This window comes from Schistocerca serialis, chromosome 2 (genome assembly GCF_023864345.2).
Source record: "Schistocerca serialis cubense isolate TAMUIC-IGC-003099 chromosome 2, iqSchSeri2.2, whole genome shotgun sequence".
Taxonomy (NCBI): domain Eukaryota; kingdom Metazoa; phylum Arthropoda; class Insecta; order Orthoptera; family Acrididae; genus Schistocerca; species Schistocerca serialis.
The window spans coordinates 711658910-711680719 of record NC_064639.1 but is presented as its reverse complement, the minus strand read 5'-3'; the positions used below and the strand labels follow the sequence as shown (position 1 = coordinate 711680719).

Here is a 21810-nt window from a genome sequence, read left to right as displayed (position 1 = left end):
TAAATCTATGGTGATTCTCGTGTACGACTGTGACGGTGTTATCATAACGCATTTCGTTCCTTCACGGGAGACCGTCAATCCTCAGTATTACTGTTCGTTTTTGGAGCATCACCTGCGACCAGCTTTTCGAAAGAAGCGGCGACACTTTCTGCGCAACCCACCTATCATTCTGCACGACAATGCGCGAACGCATACAGTGCAAGCTGTGGCGGCTCTGTTCAGTCGATGGGACTCGGAAGTACTGTACCATCCACCATACTTCCCGGACTTAAGGCCTTGTGACTTTGAGTCCGAAGATGAAGGAACCACTTAATGGCGTTCGCTTCAGAACTGTTCCAGAGATTAGACAGGCAGTAGACCGCTCCATTCGCACCGTCAACAGAACAGGCTCAGATAATGGCCTACCTATAGTGACAGATGCAAACATGTAGCTCTTTTGTATCGGTTGGAAATAAATAGTTACCACTATTTAAGTTCCAACCCTCGTATTTGCCCCGAAAATACTGGCCTGAAAAAGTACAGAACACATGTAAAGAGAATGTTTCAAGCAAGAACAGCTTCCCAGTCGTCAGCCACAACGTCGTCCTCTGGAAACAACTTGCAGCACGTCTTGGTGCCATCCAAAGGCGAGCAAATGTCTACGACAGGAATAACCCGGAAAACGAAAAGTCTGCGTGAAACCGCTGGTAGACCATCAGCAATGAACATAGTCCATGTTCGCCAAGGACCGACTGCTTCCATTGGATACCCATCTGACATTATAAATTGTTTTCAGTTATTTTTCTGAGATGACTTTCTTCTTCTGTTGTTTATGTAACTATTGGCTCTGAGCACTATGGGACTTAACTTCTATGATCATTAGTCCCCTAGAACTTAGAACTACTTAAACCTAACTAACCTAAGGACATCACACAACACCCAGCCATCACGAGGCTGAGAAAATCCCTGACCCCGCCGGGAAACGAACCCGGGAACCCGGGCGTGGGAAGCGAGAACGCTAACGCACGACCACGAGATGCGGGCTATGTAACTATTGTTTGTTTTCCATACTCCTGGCAGATGATCGCCCAAATTATCGTGTAAGAGTTGACGCAATCTTTATTTACATACTTACTCCATTGGCCGGCTCGTTGTGACCGAACGGTTCTAGGCGCTTCATCTAGAACCGCGCGAATGCTACGGTCGCAGGTTTGAATCCTGCCTCGAGCATGGATGTGTGTGATGTCCTTAAGTTAGTTAGCTTTAAGTAGTTCTAAGCTCTAGGGGACTGATGACCTCAGATGTTAAGTCCCATAATGCTCAGAGCCATTTGAACCATTTGAACTTATTCCATTGTGTTCCCGGCGGGTGAAAAATGTTCGAGGGTCGTTCAATAAGTAATGTCCCACTTTTTTTTCTCAGGGCATACTTATTATTAAGAGTGGGAATGTGGTGACAATATGCATCAACAAGTCTTGTCCCTCTCCTATTTTTCTACGTAGTCTCCATCACCTTCTATGGCCGTACACCAACGTTGCGGCAGAGCACGTATTCCCTGCTGGTAAAAGCTCTTGTCCTACAGGCGTAGCCACGTTTTCACTGCATGACTGACTCTCTCGTCATCTTCAAAGTGTGTTCCCTGTAGAGAAGCTTTAAGCTCCAACAATTATGGTCCGCCGTGAGCATTCGTGGAACCCATCGTGAGCACCTCTTTGAATATTCGAGAGTCTCGATCATTGAAGACGCACTTACAATGCTTATCGACAACTGTGGAGCCAATTGTCGAGTTGTGATGCGCCGGTCGGCACGAATAATGGCATGTCTGGAGAAGTGTCTGTGACAGGACGTCCCGAGTGTGGTTGATCGTGGAGCTCTGTTTCTGCATTTCCTGAGGCTGTAACTTACTTTACCCATTCCCCAACTGTGCTCATATCAACTGCAGCATCGGCATGCACTACACACAAACGTTTATGGATGTTCACCACGGTTTCTTTTTCTGCACACAAGAATTCAATAACAGCATGCTGCTTGTAACGTGAGTCGTATGTAGACGCCAGTTTGACGTTGTACTACGGCACTGCCATCTGCCAGAACGGTTCAAAAGTTCACCGGCGCACAGAACAAACACCAAATTTGAAGTCTAAAAAGGACGTTTGTAGGTGTATATTAATGGTTTGAAAAAAATGTGAGACATTACTTGTTGAACGATCCTTGTATATCAACGCCCTTTCGTTTGTGGACCTATGCGATGTGAGTTTTTGTGATTTGTTGCAATGGAGGGACAGTGTAAAGCGTGATATGTATTTTTCTTTAACTTTTCTACAGTAAAGGGTTTATAATTCCAGCGCTGCGTCGCATTTAGCAATTTTTCTGGCCAAACCTAGGTCTGGTAGTCGAATTGGCCAAGGTATGGTTATAGTATTTTAGGGTTAGTTATTAATACTGTTGGCACCCTTCGACAGGTCATTCAAATATCCAAGAGGCTGAGGGCATGCATTAGCTGAAGATGGGCGACAAATGTGACAGCGGAAGTGACACGAAGACTGGAAGGTAGTCGTCGTATCGTCGAGGTGCATGACCTTTGCCTGGAGCTGCGCATAACGGTTGGGAAAGCAGAAGGCCCGGGTTGGGCGATGAGACGTCCTGCGTATTCCGCACACGCGAACGCAGGCGCTGGCTGAGTCACGGCGCGTGACGCACGCCGCCGATCGGCCATCGGCCACCGTGCGCGGCTCCTGCGCGCTCCGCTGCGCCATCTTGCCAGGCACGCCTCACTGACGTGAGCAAGGTGCCCTCAGCAGGCCTATTAATCATTCATATATAATCAAGAAAGATGTCAAATAAAGTCTGAACACTGCACTAGAATCATCTGCGTTCATGTCATGCGCCTCAAGGGTAATATAACACACACACACGCACACACACACACACACACACACACACACACACACACACACGCACACACATTAGCCAGTGCAAGATATACGCTTAATCGAAGGAGTTACACCATTAACAGCCAGCCGGACGCAACAAAAGTGATACTACAGCGTCTCCATGTCTGTGCAAAATGTTGATTAACATTTCATCCTTTCGCCAAATTGTATTCAGTGTAGCGAAAAGCCATTCCTACAAAGGAAGAATGGTGTGAGTTCGTTATAGGTATTGGGCGCTTCTAACGCCACTGGAAATTCTCACGTGGAGATCGCAACTCAGTATTCCCGGAGGACGTACAAGCGGAGTTGCCGCCGCCCTTTCGAACTTCGAGAAAGGTCAAATCAGTATCATGAGGGACACCCCAGCATCATACTGACCGATCGCACCAAATCGTTGGCTGTAGTGCAGCCATTGTATAACGGGTGCTGACCAAATGGCATTGAGCGTTCAGCAATGAGTCACGCTTCTATTTCAGGCGGTCAGATCGACGCCAACGCGTCCGTAGACGACCTGGTGAAACGTCACAGAAAGCAATTCCCGATCCTCTTCAGTTCCTGCAATCGTGCTGTGGCGAGCTACTCAACGGCTCAACAGGACTGTGGAAGCGAAACTGAATGCTGGTCAGTATCTGGCAGAGTAATCGTTCCCGTAGGGGGTCGCACCTCATCCTAGTGTGAATGAAGAAGGTCAGCTATGAATAGAATGAAAGTTTAACTATCTAATATCTGTTACACTATGAACATCTCCACAAAGGTTGATAAAATCGGACTGGTGTTTTCAGTAGATTAATGTGAGCTGCAGAGATAACTCCAGCCTTTAAAAAAAATACATATTGTCTCTAGGTAATAGTGGTGTCCGACAGCAGAAAGTCTGTGTATTCTGATGCTCTTTAAGATACGGCCATTCTTCGGCAAACTAATACCACAAGATAACTACAAAATAGCGCCAGCAGACCAACGAGATATCAAGCTTGTAGATGTCCAAAGAGGAGTTGTAGGAGATTAGTACAGTGCAGATTGGATGCAACGTTCATCGGTCACGTTTGACTCACTAGACCAACGTTTATTTATTTATTTATTTTTTTTTTTTTTGTTTCCGTGTCTGATTTGGTAAAAACGGAACCCTTATAGGATCGCTTTGTCGTCCGTCCGTCAGTCAGTCTGTCTGTCTGTTTGTCTGTCTGTCCGACTGTTCAGACCCCCTTTTTGTCAGAAACGGGTATACGTATCAAGTTGAAAATTATATCACGTACTGAATGAAGCCTATGGTATCTTGGCGATGTACAAAATTGAAGCTTTTAAGTCAATCCAGTCCAAAGATAAGGCCATTTACATCACATATTTTGATATTCGCAAACTCACTCAGCCAGCCGTTGTGGCCGAGCGGTTCTAGGTGCTTCAGTCCGGAACCGAACTGCTGCTACGGTCGCAGGTTCGTATCCTACCTCGGACATGGATGTCCTTAGGTTGGTTAGGTTTAAGTAGTTCTAAGTCTAGAGGACTGATGACCACAGATGTTAAGTCCCATAGTGCTTAGAGCTATTTGAAACTCACTCATGAAAACTATAACGTACTTCCCGTCGGCCTAGAATCATTAAATCTCGGAGGACGCAAGGTTTCACAGTACAACCAAAGGAAAAAATCCTAAAACTGTAAATCTCTAAGTAACAAAATGGTTCAAATGTCTCTAAGCACTATGGGACTTAATATCTCAGGTCATCACTCCCCTAGACTTAGAACTACTTAAACCTAACTAACCTAAGGACATCACACACATCCATGGCCGAGGCAGAATTCGAGCCTGCGACCGTAGTAGCAGCGCGGTTCTGGACTGAATTACCTAGAACTGCTCGGCCACAGCGGCCGTCGCAATTACGTAACAAAAAACATTTCTTTTGTGAATTGTTATCCGACATTAAACTTGAAATTAAAAACCCTATAGTTCTACATTCAGGCTGACTGGGTCGTCAAAAAGTGTCAGCGTGCGGACCATTCAACGAAACATCATCGACGTGGACTTCCGGAGCCGAAGGCCCACTCGTGTACTCTTGATGATTGCACAACACGAAGTTTTACGCCTCGCCTGGGCCCTTCAACACCGACGTTGGACTGTTGATGGCTGGAAACATGTTGGCGGGTTCGGACGAGTCTCGTTTCAAATTGTATATAGCTGATTGACTTGTACGGGTATGGAGACAACCTGATGAATCCATGCACCCCGCATGTTAGCAAGGGACTGTTCAAACTGATGAAGACTCTGTAATGGTGTGGGGCTTGTTCAGTTGGAGTGTATGGACTCCTGATACCTCTAGATACGACTCTGACAGGCGACACGTACGTAAGCGTCCTGAGTGGTCACCCGAATCCATTCATGTCCATTGTGCATTGCGATGGTCTTGGGCAATTCAAAAAATGGCTCTGAGCACTATGGGACTTAACATCTGAGGTCATCAGTTCCCTAGAACTTAGAACTACTTAAACCTAACTAACCTAAGGACATCACACACATCCATGCCCGAGGCAGGATTCGAACCTGCGAACGTAGTGGTCGCGCGGTTCCAGACTGTAGCGCCTAGAGCCGCTCGGCCACCACGGCCGGCTAGAAGAGGTGAAATCACAGGAAACAGAAAATAGAGGCATGTTAGTATATTCACTGATCAGACTTCGATTTATTAATAGTCATTTGCAACTGAGACGGAACATTAAATAAGAATTATTTTAAATATCTATACAGCTGCTGAATCTCTCAAGGCGATTACGTCCACTATCGTAGAAATTTGTGTGTTTCATTGTGGTCCACAGACTGTGAAAGCACAAAATATGTGAAACAATCTGACATTAATTTTCATTGACGTTAATGCAGTTACCTGGCCGCATAACTACGCGCGTTAACAAGCTGATTCAGCGAGGCACGGCGGTCCCGGATCGACTCCGTTCGGCGTATTAACTAGTGCCTGTGTACCGGCCAGTCTGGTTGTTCAAAATGGTTCAAATGGCTCTGAGCACTATGGGACTTAACATCTATGGTCATCAGTCCCCTAGAACTTAGAACTACTTAAACCTAACTAACCTAAGGACAGCACACAACACCCAGCCATCACGAGGCAGAGAAAATCCCTGACCCCGCCGGGAATCGAACCCGGGAACCCGGGCATGGGAAGCAAGAACGCTACCGCACGACCACGAGATGCGGGCAGTCTGGTTGTGGCTTGCCGGTTGTTTCGCACATCCGACTAGGAGAACACCGTAGCAGTACCCACGTCCCACCTCAGTTACGCACTTCGCAAAGAATTACGACAACGTTCGCACACTTTCAAATGGGACAACACTAGAGACAGACAGTTGGGGGTGTACAAACTCCGTACCGTGCAGAAAAGGGGTGGCGCCGGGAAGGGCATCCAGCTATCCTCTTTCACTACCATTGGCATTTCCAAGAATTAAAGTGCCGACTCCGTGAAGATATGGAAATAAAGGGCAAGAAATAGAAGAAGAGAGAAAAATAACCATTAAAGCAATTCATAAAACAATTGTGAATTTTTCTTGTTGTTAAAAGTAGACGTTCATGTAAACTAATAGAGTGATTTTTCAGCATAAGTATCTCTTTGTACTATTCTCAGTGAATTCCTTACGTAACACAATGAGACTATTACATCTGCTGTTACACATTCCAGAGAAATTCGCTATGTTTCACATGTTTTCTCACTTAAGAGCTATTTCGTAACATAATACTCTCAAGCTATTATCTCACAAACTAGTGACAAGAGATATGAAAAGGCATTTAAGGTGGTGTCGTCACAGCTAAAGTAAATTTAACATTGTGTCGCTCGAAGATTATTTGTGTGCATTACGTTAATATCTTAATTACTAGAGTAACAGAGTCGTCTTGCTGCATCAACAGCCTGCCCATCACCCCGTGTACTGCTTTCCGTGGAGTGCATTATTCTTGGGCCAAACGGATGGAAGTCGTAAGGTGTGAGTTCGGTGCTGAGGGTGCACTAGCAAGAACTCTGGAGTTCTTGCTAGTGATCGAAAAGTTATATACAATTATATAGAAATCAGATTGCAATTACAAGAGTCGAAGATATGGAAGGGAGACAGTGGTTGAGAAAGGAGTGTAGCATCTCCGTTATTATTCAGTCCGCAGACTGAGAAGCAGGAAAAGAAATCAAAGACAAATTTGGAAAGGTGACTCAAGTTCAAGGAGAAGAATTAAAAACTTTGAGGTTCTCGACGATACAGTAATTTTGCCATGGACAGCACAAGACTTGGAACCACAGTTAAATGGAATTGCTAGTTTCTTGAAAAGAAATTATGAGACAAACATAAATAAAAGTAAGACAAGTGTAATGGGGTCGAGTCGAATTAAATCAAGTGAACCTGGGAGAATTAGGTTAAGAAATGAGACACTAAAAGTAATAGACGAGTTACGCTATTGGGCTACAAAATAACTGATGTTGACCTAAATAGACAGGATATAAAATGCAAAATGTCAACAGCAACTCAAAAATTACTGGAGAAGAAAATACCGTTGTCATACACTGAAGCGCTAAAGAAACTGGTATAGTCATGCGTATTCAAATACAGAGATACGTACAGGCAAAATACAGCTCTGCGTTCGGCAACGCGTATATAAGGCAAGTGTCTGGCGCAGTTGTTAGATCGGTTACTGCTGCTACAGTGGCAGGTTATCAAGATTTAAGTGAGGTTGAACGTCGTGTTATAGTTGGCGCACGGGCGATGGCACACAGCATCTTCGAGGTAGCGATGAAGTGGAAATTTTCCCGTACGACCATTTCACGAGTGTATATCGGACCGATTATTCCGTGACTGGACGTTGCACACCACACAGTAAGCCGTTGAGGTTGAAGAAACTTCTCGATCGCGAAAGGCGGAATCTCAGTCCTCCAAATGGATCATTGTTAATATGGATTACAGTATATATGTTGTGGTTTATATTCTTCGCAGGACTCCTTCGCTGCCGACGTCGACACCGTCACTGCCACATCTGCGTTCGCTGAGCGAGACGTGCGTGGACGACGCTGAGGCTGTGTGCCAGTAGCCGAGGTCAGCTCAGCGGCGGCTGAAGCGAGCTGACTCAGCGGGCTGCCCAGCAGGGCAGGGCGCGCCACAGGTAGGCCCCAAGCTCCCCCTCTGCGTCCCAGTTATATTGGCAACCGTGCTACCCCGCAAATCGAAATGAAAGTGGGCTTCGTCGCTAAACCAAACCATGCAGCGCGTACTAGTTCCCATCACGCCCCGCGGCCAACCGTGTGGTCTGAACGTCCTAACGCAAAGCGTTCAGAAGTTATGACAATTTTATTTCCTATAGTTCAATAATTGTCACCCTGTAGGTTGCAGTAGTTAAAGGAGATGAAGTGGCATGGAGAGCTGCATCAAAGCAGTCTGCGAACTGAAGACCACAACAACAGTAGCAGTATGTAAATTAGTGACATCTGGACATTACATGAGACATTAGACCCTTGCTCTCGTTCTTACATTAACATGAAACATCTGGTTAGAGTATTTTACGTGTAATTACTTATCACAACGCATTTGGGATATTCCCAGTCGGATAGCGACTGGGACTGCAGTCGTTATTTCGTCCGGATATCGTCTTGCTGAAAATAGCGCAAAGAGCGTCTCGTACTAGGTTTGCGGGGTAGCACGGTTGCCAATATAACTGGGACGCAGAGGGGGAGCTTGGGGCCTACCTGTGGCGCGCCCTGCCCTGCTGGGCAGCCCGCTGAGTCAGCTCGCTTCAGCCGCCGCTGAGCTGACCTCGGCTACTGGCACACAGCCTCAGCGTCGTCCACGCACGTCTCGCTCAGCGAACGCAGATGTGGCAGTGACGGTGTCGACGTCGGCAGCGAAGGAGTCCTGCGAAGAATATAAACCACAACATATATACTGTAATCCATATTAACAATGATCCGATGCTGAAAGAATACAGAATAGCGAAGTGACAGGCGTAAACAAAAACTATGTTGACTGAAAGATGTATTGCCACTTAGTATTATATGGATGTGGTTATAAAGTACACTGCTCTAGAAAACGTCGATATACACTGAAGAGCCAAAGAAACTGGTACACCCACCTAATATCGTATAGGGCCCCCGCTAGAGCGCAGAAGGCCCCAACTCGATGTTGCATGGACTCGGCTAACGTCTGAAGTAGTGCCGGAGGGAACTGACACCACGAATCCTGCAGGGCTGTCCATAAATCCGTAAGAGTACGAGGGAATGGAGATCTCTTCTACACAGCGCCTTGCAATGCATCCAAGATATGCTCAATAATGTTCATATCTGGGGAGCTTCGCAGCCAGCGGAAGTGTTTAAACTCAGAAGAGTGTTCCTGGAGCCACTCTGTGGCAATTCTGGATGTGTGGGTTGCCGCATTGTCCAGCTGGAATTGCCCGTGTCCGTCGGAATGCACAATGAACATGGATGGATTCCGGCGATCACACAGGATGCTTACGTACGTGTCTCCTGTCAGAGTCGTATCTAGACGTATCAGAGGTCCCATATCACTCCAACTGCACACGGCGCACACCATTACAGAGTCTTCACCAGGTTGAACAGACCCCTGGTGACAAGCAGGGTCAGTGGATTCATGAGGTGGTCTCCATACCTGTACACGTCCATCCACTCGGTATAATTTTAAACGACACTCGTCCGACCAGGCAACATGTTTCTAGTCATCAACAGCCCAATAGGGGTGTTGATGGGCCCAGGCGAGGCGTAAAGCTTTGTGTCGTGCAGTCATCAAAGGTGCACGAGTGCGCGTTCGGCTCCGAAAGCTCATATCGATGACTTCCGTTGAATGGTTCGCACACTGACACTTCGTGATGACCCAGCATTGAAATCTGCAACAATTTGCGGAAGGATTGCACTTGTGTCACGTAGAACGATCCTCTTCAGTCATCCTTGGTCCCGTTCTTGAAGGATCTTTTTTCACCGCAGCAGTGTCGGAGATTTGATATTTTTCCGGATTCCTGATGTTCACGGTACACTGTGAAATTCGTACGGGAGAATCCCCACTTCGTTGCTGCCTTGAAGATGCTGTGTCCCATCTCTCATGCGCCGACTATAACACCACGTTCAGATTCACTTAAACCTTGAGAACCTGCAATTGTAGAAGCAGTAACCGATCTAACAACTGCGCCAGACACTTGTTGTCTTACAAAGCCGTCGCCGACAGCAGCGCCGTATTCTGCTTGTTTACAAATTTCTGTATTTGAATGCGCGTGCCTATACCAGTTTCTTTGGCGCTTCAGTGTGTGCTTATACTGTCTGCCACGTTCCTTCTGTCTAACAGTTACATAAATAGTGGGAGGTTCCCTGCTGAGTACTTGCGGACGAGGAAATAAATGTTAGAATTAAATATTTAATATATTATTGAAATAAACAACTTACACCATGCAGCAACAGTTGAAACAAGTAGAAACCGTCCAAACGACTACCAGCATTCACAACATAGTTCAAAGTATTCTTTGGAAACTGTGCTGCCAGTTTTATTGTATGAGCATTTAAAGAACGCCACCAAAACAGCTGTATAGTGCATATGCATTCACATACAGCCTCTTTAGGTCAAGCGGTTATCCTCAGGGAACTTAGTGACATTACATCACGTTAAACGGTCCTTGCTGTCAAAAGTATAATCGTTTGTACCTGCACCAGATATGAATTTATCATGATACACGTTTTTCAAAGTCAGTGCAAAAAGCAGTGTGTCAGCGAACTGTCTGGACAGAGTAATATCATAAACTTTGAATCCGAACAAGTTGGTTTTCCTTACGAGTGAATGCTTTCCAGAGCTATATATTGACTTCTCACATCAGCGACAATAATCGTTCCATGTAGTTTTGCCAGAGACTGTTGGTGTTTCATGATGGCACTTTTCGGTTGAGATGCTATACCAGAGCAGTTATATAGCTCCTACCGTTTTCTGCTTTTGTCTCACGGAGACGAGATAGTTGTCTTTCGTTATATGGACGCAATACAAGAAAGAATATATGTAGGTGCGCCTCCTGTGAGTCGTTAGGCGCCATTTCCGATTTTCTCAGGTGTATCGGCAGATATTTTCAATTTCGTTTCTGTAATGTCTAACTGGAGGCAGCCCAAACGAATACTGTTCATCATATATATCACGTGACACCCAGTGCCGACGGAAAATGTGGGTTTGATTCCTATTATAAACAAGGTAATATTTAAAGCAGTTTTTACCTGCCCATTCGATAGAGCCGTCCCAAATTAGTCAGGTGGGGCACTCATGTTATCGATATGTGTTGACAGAGACAACAAAATACGAAAAATAACCAGTGTCCTGGGCCCGCTGATTGCTACCGCCAGGCAACAGCGAGGCTCAATCGCTGCTGGAGTAGCCTGCTGGTTGTTATTCATCTCTTACTGTTCCTGTTAATACATGCCAATAAAAACCCGATTAAAATGGGACCGTTCTATAGAATGGGCACGTCCAATTCTGCTTTAACAGTAATTTTCTTACTAACAGAAAACAGTTCTTCTATTTCCAGCTGGCCGCTATGGCCGAGCGGTTCTAGGCTCTTCAGTCCGGAACCGCGCGACCGCTACGGTCGCAGGTTCGAAACCTGCCTTGGGCATGTCTGTGTGTGATGTCCTCAGGTTAGTTAGGTTTAAGTAGTTCTAAGTTCTAGGGGACTGATGACCTCAGATGTTATGTCCCATACTGCTCAGAGCCATTTTTTTGTTTTGTTTTGCATATTGTAAGGTAAAGGGCGAGTTGTGATGCCCTGGAAATATTCTAAGTTTGGAGATGGCGTGGCCGCAGGGGCCGCTCGGCAAGCGGGGGCATGGCAGCAAACACGTGTTACCGAACGTTAGGCGGACAAGAGGGGTAGCCCCAGCGCATGGTCCAGGCCGAGCACGTGGCTTGGAATTCCTTGGTGACGCTGTATCGATGAAAGAGACTTGTATGCCGAGAGTGCCAAAGATTGTGGACTTTGTGAAACTATCGTGGCAGACATTTCACAGTTCGTATAGAAATTAATAGTAGCCAGATGAATCACGATACCTCAAAAAGAAACGTGTTCATTACTATTATTAGCACGACGATACTTATGGTGTTTCTCTAAATCGCTCCAGGCAAATGCCGGGATGGTTCCTTTCAAAGGGCACGGCCGACTTCCTTCCCCGTCCTTCCCTAATCCGATGAGACCGATGACCTCGCTGTCTGGTCTCCTTCCCCAACCAACCCCAACCGACTTATGGTGTAATCAGATTTTCAATATCTTTATTATCTTAAAGTTTAGTGTCTGACAGTAAACTATACAAGTAACACCCAGCAACGAATTTCCAAAATATAAACGGTTCATCATATTTCGTCGATCGACGCGTCTTTAGAAAGCTGTTAGTGTAAACCTAAATTGGTATAAATTACAGGCATCTAACTTGAATAGTACATGGATTATTGAACGTCAAAGTGGCCGATTACTATCGATCGCGTCAGGCCATAAGTACTCCATAGCGTGACAAAAGAACGGTAGCAGCATGCTTATAAATATATGTATTCGTCTATGTCTTTCTTTATATCGAACATATACTATTAATGAGAAATTGGTCAAATATTTATTGTGTTTTAGGAAGCACAGAGAAATTAGGCTACTGGCCTACGTTTGCTTACTATTTCTTTGATATACGTTTATTTAATTTGTTTATGTATTTAGTAATGTATGTTAGAGCGTGTTTATGGTCCAGCCGTAGGGATATTTACTGAATTTCAAGTTATTTACACGTAAATCCAGTATTTCGAATGTGTTTCATTATGTTTGTGAATGTGCTTTGGCTTGAAGACAGGGCGGGAGCGCTCTAGCCAATCACAGCGCTAGTTGCTACAGCAGGCGACTACGGAAGTGGGGGAGCAGCATCGTTTCGAGAGAGGAGGGAGGCAGTTCTGGAAAGGGCAGGGCGAGGCAGGGTCGCACAGGACAGAGCAAGTGCTGGACGTGACGGTGCGACGGACGCACGGTCGCGGGGGAGACTTGGAAAGTGGAGCAGTTTGCACGTAGTCATGGGAGATATAAATATTTCGTAGTGCCGACTTGTGCACTTGTGAGATTTTCGCGGCTTCTGCAGTGAAGACGTAGTATGCGTTTAGAAATGAATATCTCGCGAGCTATGTTGTTGTTCATAACTAATTACATGCAGTAGGAATCTATTGTTTCCTTGTTAATAAACTTACGTTTAATTGCTGGACCATCGACACCAATAAGTATTTACAGTAATAAGTCACATTCTTAAAGGTGCTTCTACTATTGCACTCATTTAAAGTGGTTAAAAATAGCAGAATTTATTTAATTGCAATCTTTCATTCATAAACGTCCATGTTACGTACAAAATTTGAAATTGCCGGGTGATAGCAACCTTCGACCATTCGAGTCATGTGCATATTCATATTGTATACTGTAGACTCAGCAGTATTTTGCTTGTAATTTGGCAACTACATATCCCAGCCCCTAGACAACGAAACCAGCTGAAACTTTTAATATTTCAACTCTGAGTCTGATGGTACGTAGTTGAGAGTCACCTCACACATCATTTATTGAACTGAAAGCTCGCAATATCATTCAGTCATCTGCTCCCTATAAAAGCCGTAAGCCACGCAAGATCGAAGTTCGTGATTCGCTTCCAAACTAGCTTTCTCCGCTCAGAGAGTCTCATTGTTTTCTTGTTGATAATCTTCCATCAGTTCACTAGGGTAGATAGTACGCAGTGTACTTCGTTAGTTGAGCCTGCCAGTACGGTGAAGTCAAATCGCCCCAGGCCAGTAGATACTAAAGGAAGGCTTGTGTCTCTGGGAAGCGTCTACGAACATTTTGCCTCCAACAGAAGTTGTTCCCCATGATTGTGATCTACATCTCCTTGAAGTTTGTCTCAAAGACGAAACATCATATATAAAGGTTCTATTACGCCACATTTCGAATTGTAACTTTTCCTCCGAATAAATAGGCGAGTTCGTGATATACGAGGGCGTGCAGAAAAGTAATGTCTCCCATTTTTGTGTGTGTGCAAGTTCTTAAAGCTTTGCAAATAAAATAACGCACGTTATTAACATTCTACATCTTTATTCCTCACGTATTTATTTCACAACATAGTCACGCTGGCGGTGAACACATTTGCCGCAACGAAAGACCAGCTTGGTAATACCGTCGCTCTAGAATGTTTGACTTCGTTACGGTAGCCACAACTTCACCCCTGCTTTCACCGCTATATCACTACCAGAAAAATTCCGCTTCATCACTGTCACAGCGAAATGCTCGAATGTTGTATTTAAGATCTGAAACAGATGAATGTCTAATGTGGCCAAGAGTGGACTGTATGGAGGATGATCGATGACAGTGGACGCAAGGCGTCGAATTGTTGCAGAGGCCGCAGTGTTCGTGTGTGGTCTGGCATTGCCATGCTTAAAGAGGGGGTTCTCCGTGTGGATGAACTCTTCGAATTCGAGACTCGGTTACAGCACGCCGTTTCTCACGCGAAAATGTTCAGATCTGTGTGAATTTCGAAGGGACCAAACTGCTGAGGTCTTCGGTCCCTAGACTTACACACTACTAAAACTATCTTAAATTAAATTTTGCTAAGAACAACACACACACCCATGCCCGAAAGAGGACTCGAACCTCCCGTGGGAGCGGCCGCGCAATCCGTGATACGACGCCTCTAACCTTGCGGTACTCCGCGAGGCTTTCTCACGCGACATAATTACGTTACACACCGCCATGTTACGTGATACTCGTGCAATTCGGAGGCCTCTAGAGGCAGATGGATGCAAATATGTGGACTTGAATAATGAAGGTGCAGAATGTTAATAACATTTGTTTTATTTAAAAAGTTGTAAGAGATTTCACATAAATTCGGAGACGTTGGTTTCCAACGCGCCCTCGTAAATATCTTCTTTATTTCTGTTAATTAAATCCGGCTTATTTTACCGTCTTCGAAAAAATTTACAACTAAGTCTTCGGCATTTGTTTGATGACGTTGCCATTTTCCTCGAGCAAGGTAAACACAATCTGGTGACGCCTTTCCACAATAAAAACAAATGTTATAATAGGAATGATTGTACAGGCATAGATAGGTAAAGGCAGAGAAATAATTAGAGACATTATGCCAGGCACAATATTTGGCTGCTCGATACGGTGTATGCATGTCTTCAGCCTCTTGTAATAATAATACTATGTCGCCGATTACTAGTCACGGACAGTAACAAATATAACCTACACTACGTAAACGTCAAAGAGAACTCTGCGTTCCCAGCGTCGAAGCAGAAGGCAGTTCGTCGTTATGCAACAAAATCAGTTTAATATTACGTGCCTCACACGCATTACTCATTAAGGATTTGATATCGGCTGAAATATTCACTTCCGATCATTGTTCCCTTATCTCTAGAAATTTAGTGAAGGATCCTCTTGACCTCGAAAACCTGGGACGCTGGGAGGCATGTCTCTGTGCGTGTGTGTGTGTGTGGGGGGGGGGGGGGGGGGCTGCGGATGGAGTGGGGAGGGACGGGGGCACGGGGTGATGGATCATATGAAGGAAATAAGTTCAAAGGAAATCGACAAGTATACCTTCTGGAATACGAAGCATTTTCAACCATCTGTAAGTAAACAATCTGAAACCTGATGTGTCGTAAGTGGTTCGCACGAAGTACAAAATTTAAATGTGTTAAATCTGCTGTTTACAGAGTTACAACACCATCACTTACATCATTGTCAGTGTGGTTCTGTAATACTATAGCTGCTGCCGACGACACTATTATTCCTGAGTTAACTAAAGTTTTTAACTGGAGATGAAGGTGAATCAATACGATTATATCGGTTTAAGGTCAAGCTGACAGAAATGACAAGTGGTCTTACTATTCAGCATAATTCTGACATTTTATCAAAAATGGGTTCCTCCGATTAATCTGCAAGATTGGGTTATGTAAAGCGGTAATCATTTCATTCGTGACAGAGAACAGTCTATGATTAAATTCTGTATGTCACCAGCCACAACAGTTTTTCCAACATTAACATATGAAAATTTTCCCTAGCAAACAAAAGAAATTTTGTGGCCACACAAGAAAACTGGCCTACTGAAAATATTATATAAAGAGACAAATACTTGAAGGTATTGTTTTTTTCCTCTCTTTTGGTTCTTAGTTGATCTTTGCCGTCCACAGTAAGAAATCAGAGAAAAAAATTGCTCAAAGTAATAATCTACATCCATACTCCGCAAGCCACCTGAGTACCTCTATCGGTTCTCCCTTCTATTCCAGTCTCGTATTGTTCGTGGAAAGAAGGATTGTCTGTATGCTTCTGTGTGGGCTCTAATCTCTCTGATTTTATCCTCATGGTCTCTTCGCGAGATATACGTAGGAGGGAGCAATATACTGCTGGACTCGTCGGTGAAGGTATGTTCTCGAAACTTTAACAAAGGCCCATACCGAGCTACTGAGCGTCTCTCCTGCAGAGTCTTCCACTGGAGTTTATCTATCACCTCCGTAACGCTTTCGCGATTACTAAATGATCCTGTAACGAAGCGCGCTGCTCTCCATTGGATCTTCTCTATCTCTTCTATCAACCCTATCTGGTACGGATCCCACACCGCTGAGCAGTATTCAAGCAGTGGGCGAACAGGCGTACTGTATCCTACTTCCTTTGTTTTCGGATTGCATTTCCTTAGAATTCTTCCAATGAATCTCAGTCTGGCATCTGCTTTACCGACGATCAACTTTATATGATCATTCCATTTTAAATCACTCCTAATGCGTACTCCCAGATAATTTATGGAATTAACTGCTTCCAGTTGCTGACCTGCTATTTTGTAGCTAAATGATAAGGGATCTATCTTTCTATGTATTCGCAGCACATTACACTTGTCTACATTGAGATTCAATTGCCATTCCCTGCACCATGCGTCAATTCGCTGCAGACCCTCCTACATTTCAGTACAATCTTCCATCGTTACAACCTCTCGATACATCACAGTATCATCTGCAAAAAGCCCCAGTGAACTTCCGATGTCATCCACCAGGTCATTTATGTATATTGTGAACAACAACGGTCCCATGACACTCCCCTGCGGCACACCTGAAATCACTCTTACTTCGGAAGACTTTTCTCCATTGAGAATGACATGCTGCGTTCTGCTATCTAGGAACTCCTCAATCCAATCACACAATTGGTCTGATACTCCATATGCTTTTGCTTTGTTCATTAAACGACTGTGGGGAACTGTATTGAACGCCTTGCGAAAGTCAAGAAACACGGCATCTACCTGGGAACCCGTGTCTATGGCCCTCTGAGTCTCGTGGACGAATAGCGCGAGCTGGGTTTCACACGACCGTGTCGTTCGAAACCCATGCTGATTCCTACAGAGTAGATTTCTGGTCTCCAGGAAAGTAATTATACTCGAACACAATACGTGTTCCAAAATTCTGCAACTGATCGACGCTAGAGATATAGGTCTATAGTCCTGCACATCTGTTCGACGTCCCTTCTTGAAAACGGGGATGACCTGTGCCCTTTTCCAATCCATTGGAACGCTACTCTCTTCTAGAGACCTACGGTACACCGCTGCAAGAAGGGGGGCAAGTTCCTTCGCGTACTCTGTGTAAAATCGAACTGGTACTCCATCAGGTCCAGCGGCCTTTCCTCTTTTGAGCGATTTTAATTTTTTCTCAATCCCTCTATTGTCTATTTCGATATCTATCATTTTGTCATCTGAGCGACAATCTAAAGAAGGAACTACAGTGCAGTCTTCCTCTGTGAAACAGCTTTGGAAAAAGACATTTAGCATCTCGGCCCTTAGTCCGTCATCCTCTGTTTCAGTACCATTTTGGTCACAGTGTGTCTGGACATTTTGTTTTGATCCACCTACCGCTTTGACATAAGACCAGAATTTCTCAGGATTTTCTGCCAAGTCAGTACATAGAACTTTACTTTCGAATTCATTGAACGCCTCTCGCATAGCCCTCCTCAGACTACATTTCGCTTCGCGTAATTTTTGTTTGTCTGCAAGGCTTTGGCTATGTTTACGTTTGCTGTGAAGTTCCCTTTGCCTCCGCAGCAGTTTTCTAACTCGGTTGTTGTACCACGGTGGCTCTTTTCCATCTCTTATGATCTTGCTTGGCACATACTCATCTAACGCATATTGTACGATGGTTTTGAACCTTGACCACTGATCCTCAACACTATCTGTACTTGAGACAAAACTTTTGTGTTGAGCCGTCAGGTACTCTCTAATCTGCTTTTTGTCACTTTTGCTAAACAGAAAAATCTCCCTACCTTTTTTAATATTTCTATTTACGGCTGAAATCATTGATGCCGTAACCGCTTTATGATCGCTGATTCCCTGTTCTGCGTTAACTGTTTCAAATAACTCGGGTCTGTTTGTCACCAGAAGGTCCAATATGTTATCGCCACGAGTCGGTTCTCTGTGTAACTGCTCAAGGTAGTTTTCAGATAAAGCACTTAAAAAAATTACACTGGATTCTTTGTCCCTGCCACCCGTTATGAACGTTTGAGTCTCCCAGTCTATATCCGGCAAATTAAAATCTCCACCCAGAACTATAACATGGTGGGGAAATCTACTCGAAATATTTTCCAAATTATCCTTCAGGTGCTCAGTCACAACAGCTGCTGAGTCAGGAGGCCTATAAAGACATCCAATTACCATGTCTGAGCCTGCTTTAACCGTGACCTTGACCCAAATCATTTCACATTTCGGATCTCCGTCAATTTCCTACGATACTATTGCACTTCTTGTCGCTATAAACACCCCCCCCCCCCTTCACTGTCCAACCTGTCTCTGCGGTATACATTCCAATCTGAGTTTAGGATTTCATTACTGTTTACGTCTGGTTTCAGCCAACTTTCTGTCCCTAGTACTATATGGGCGTTATGACCGTTTATTAATGAGAGCAGTTCTGGGACCTTCCTATAGACGCTCCTGCAGTTTACTATTAGCACATTAATATTGTTATTCCCTGTTGCATTTTGCCTACTCCTACCTTGCCGCGTCTCAGGAGGCGTCTTGTCGGGCCTAGGGAGGGAATTCTCTAACCTAAAAAACCTCCATGTGCACTCCACACGTACTCCGCTACCCTTGTAGCCGCTTCCGGCGTGTAGTGCACGCCTGATCTATTCAGGGGGACCCTACATTTCTCCACCCAATAGCGGAGGTCGAGAAATTTGCACCCCAGATCTCCGCAGAATCGTCTGAGCCTCTGTTTTAAGCCTTCCACTCGGCTCCAAACCAGAGGACCGCGATCGGTTCTGGGAACGATACTACAAATAGTTAGCTCTGATTCCACCCCGCGAGCGAGGCTTTCCGCCTTCACCAATTCCGCCAACCGCCTGTACGAACTGAGGATGACCTCTGAACCCAGACGGCAGGAGTCATTGGTGCCGACATGAGTAACAATTTGCAGTCGGGTGCACCCAGTGCTCTCTATCGCCGCCGGTAGGGCCTCCTCCACATCTCGGATGAGACCCCTCGGCAAGCAGACAGAGTGAACACTGGCCTTCTTCCCCGACCTTTTCGCTATTTCCCTAAGGGGCTCCATCACCCGCCAAACGTTGGAGCTCCCAATAACTAATAAACCCCTCCCCCCGCGGGCCTGCTCGGACCTTGCTGAAGGAGCAGCTACATGTCCACTCACAGGCAGAGCGGGCGATGCCAGACGGCCAGCCTCCACATTTACCCTCCGCCTCGTGCGCCGCGAACGCCGCTGAACCCGTCACTCCCCTTGGGGAGAGGGTGGCCCAACCGCGCCCGGTACCCGGGAAGCTGTCTCGACAGCAGGGACAGTGGGTGAAGCATGTAACATCTGGGGTGTACCTTGCGACGCACCAGACTCCCCACTGCCGCTACACTCCGAGGCAGCAGCCTGAAGACGGCTGACCGCGGCCATCAACACGTTCAGCTGCTCGCGAACAGTGGCCACCTCCTCCTGCGTCCGTACACAGCAGTCACACATCCTATCCATCCTAAGGAATCAATTTACTGAAGAGAGTTAATCAACTTTTAACTAGACTGCTAATTCACTAAAGGCGGCTGACTATTCACTAAACTGTGATTGCTAGCCACTTCTTGTAGAAAACAAAGAAAATAGCACTACCTGTCTCTGGACTGTATTGAAAACAAACACTAGCACTACTGGCACTATGGTCGACTAAAGGGACTCTCTCTGACTGTATTCAAAACAGACACGAAATCTGTGGAACACTATTAACAGCACTCGACAAATAAAGCTTCCTAAAAGCAAAAACACACGGAAGAAGAAGTGACAAGTAAGAAAAATACAGTTAATACGTAAATTAAGGTAGCTCGCTGCACAGCAGACGTGAAGCAGACGGCGGTTAGGACGACACTGACACTACTGGCACTATGGCTGACTAAAGGGACTCTCTCTGACTGTATTCAAAACAAACACGAAATCTATGGAACATTTTTAATAGTACTCGACGAATAAAGCTTCCTAAAAGCAAAAACACACGGAAGAAGAAGTGACAAGTAAGAAAAATACAGTTAATACTTAAATTAAGGTAGCTCCCTGCACAGCAGACGTGAAGCAGACGGCGGTTAGGACGACACTGACACTACTGGCACTATGGCTAACTAAAGGGACTCTCTCTGACTGTATTCAAAACAAACACGAAATCTATGGAACACTATTAATAGCACTCGACAAATAAAGCTTCCTAAAAGCAAAAACGCCCGCATCTCGTGGTCGTGCGGTAGCGTTCTCGCTTCCCACGCCCGGGTTCCCGGGTTCGATTCCCGGCGGGGTCAGGGATTTTCTCTGCCTCGTGATGGCTGGGTGTTGTGTGCTGTCCTTAGGTTAGTTAGGTTTAAGTAGTTCTAAGTTCTAGGGGACTTATGACCACAGCAGTTGAGTCCCATAGTGCTCAGAGCCATTTGAACCATTTTTTTGAAAAGCAAAAACACACGGAATAATAATGATGAACGCTAGTATTACACGAAATTATGTGCATGACACGGTCTGGAGTTTCACGAAGAGCCATTAAATATCCATTTCAAACTTTTGGGCTTAGTATTTGTAGCACATCCTATGTGCATAAGATCTTCCACATAAAGATACCATTTCGATGTTACAAGTGTTTACATCTTGCAATGCCCGCAGCTCATCTTCATCAACGCTAAGTCATCGATGTAGCGTCAAGTAGAAAGACTTGCATCAGAAGGCCGAACAAACCCAGTTGGGATCTCCCGCTCAGTAATGCCATTTCTGCCAGGAGTGCCAGTCCTGCAGAACGTCCGTGAACTTTGGAAAGTGGGAAGGTGGGAGACGAGGTACTGGCGGAAACAAAGCTGTGAGGTCGGATCGTGATTCGTGCTTGGGTTGCTCAGTAGGGAGACCACTTGCTCCCGAAAGGCAAAGGTTTCGAGTTCGAATCTCGGTCTGGCACACAGTTTTAATCCGCCAGGAAGTTCCAATGCCATACGTCTTGCGATTCTGCCGATGTAGCGCACGACTGCTGTGATCAGAATTTCTACGAGTGGAAATTTCTCTTGGGGTTGGGGGTTGGGTTGTCTGGGGGAATAGACCAAACTGCGAGGTCATCGGTCTCATCGGATTAGGGAAGGACGGAGAAGGAAGCCGGCCGTGCCCTTTCAGAGGAACCATCCCGGCATTTGCCTGGAGCGATTTAGGGAAATCACGGAAAACCTAAATCAGGATGGCCGGACCCGGGATTGAACCGTCGTCCTCCCGAATGCGAGTCCAGTGTGCTAACCACTGCGCCACCTCGCTCGGTAAATTTCTCTTGCTCTGTTGGGATATCGTACATTAAATATTAATGAAAAATCTGGATCATAGTTGCCCTATAAATATACCGAAGTGGAGAACCACATAGACAGAC

At 45.4% G+C, this 21810-nt stretch overlaps 1 long non-coding RNA gene across 1 annotated transcript in view; it reads right to left on the bottom strand.

Moving 5' to 3' along the window:
* Nucleotides 1-21810, bottom strand: part of LOC126455675 (uncharacterized) — a 299825-nt gene that overhangs the window by 119379 nt on the left and 158636 nt on the right. The window contains exon 3 of the long non-coding RNA XR_007585351.1: nt 8624-8789. This is a non-coding gene — a long non-coding RNA (uncharacterized LOC126455675). The remainder of the gene's footprint in view (nt 1-8623; nt 8790-21810) is intronic.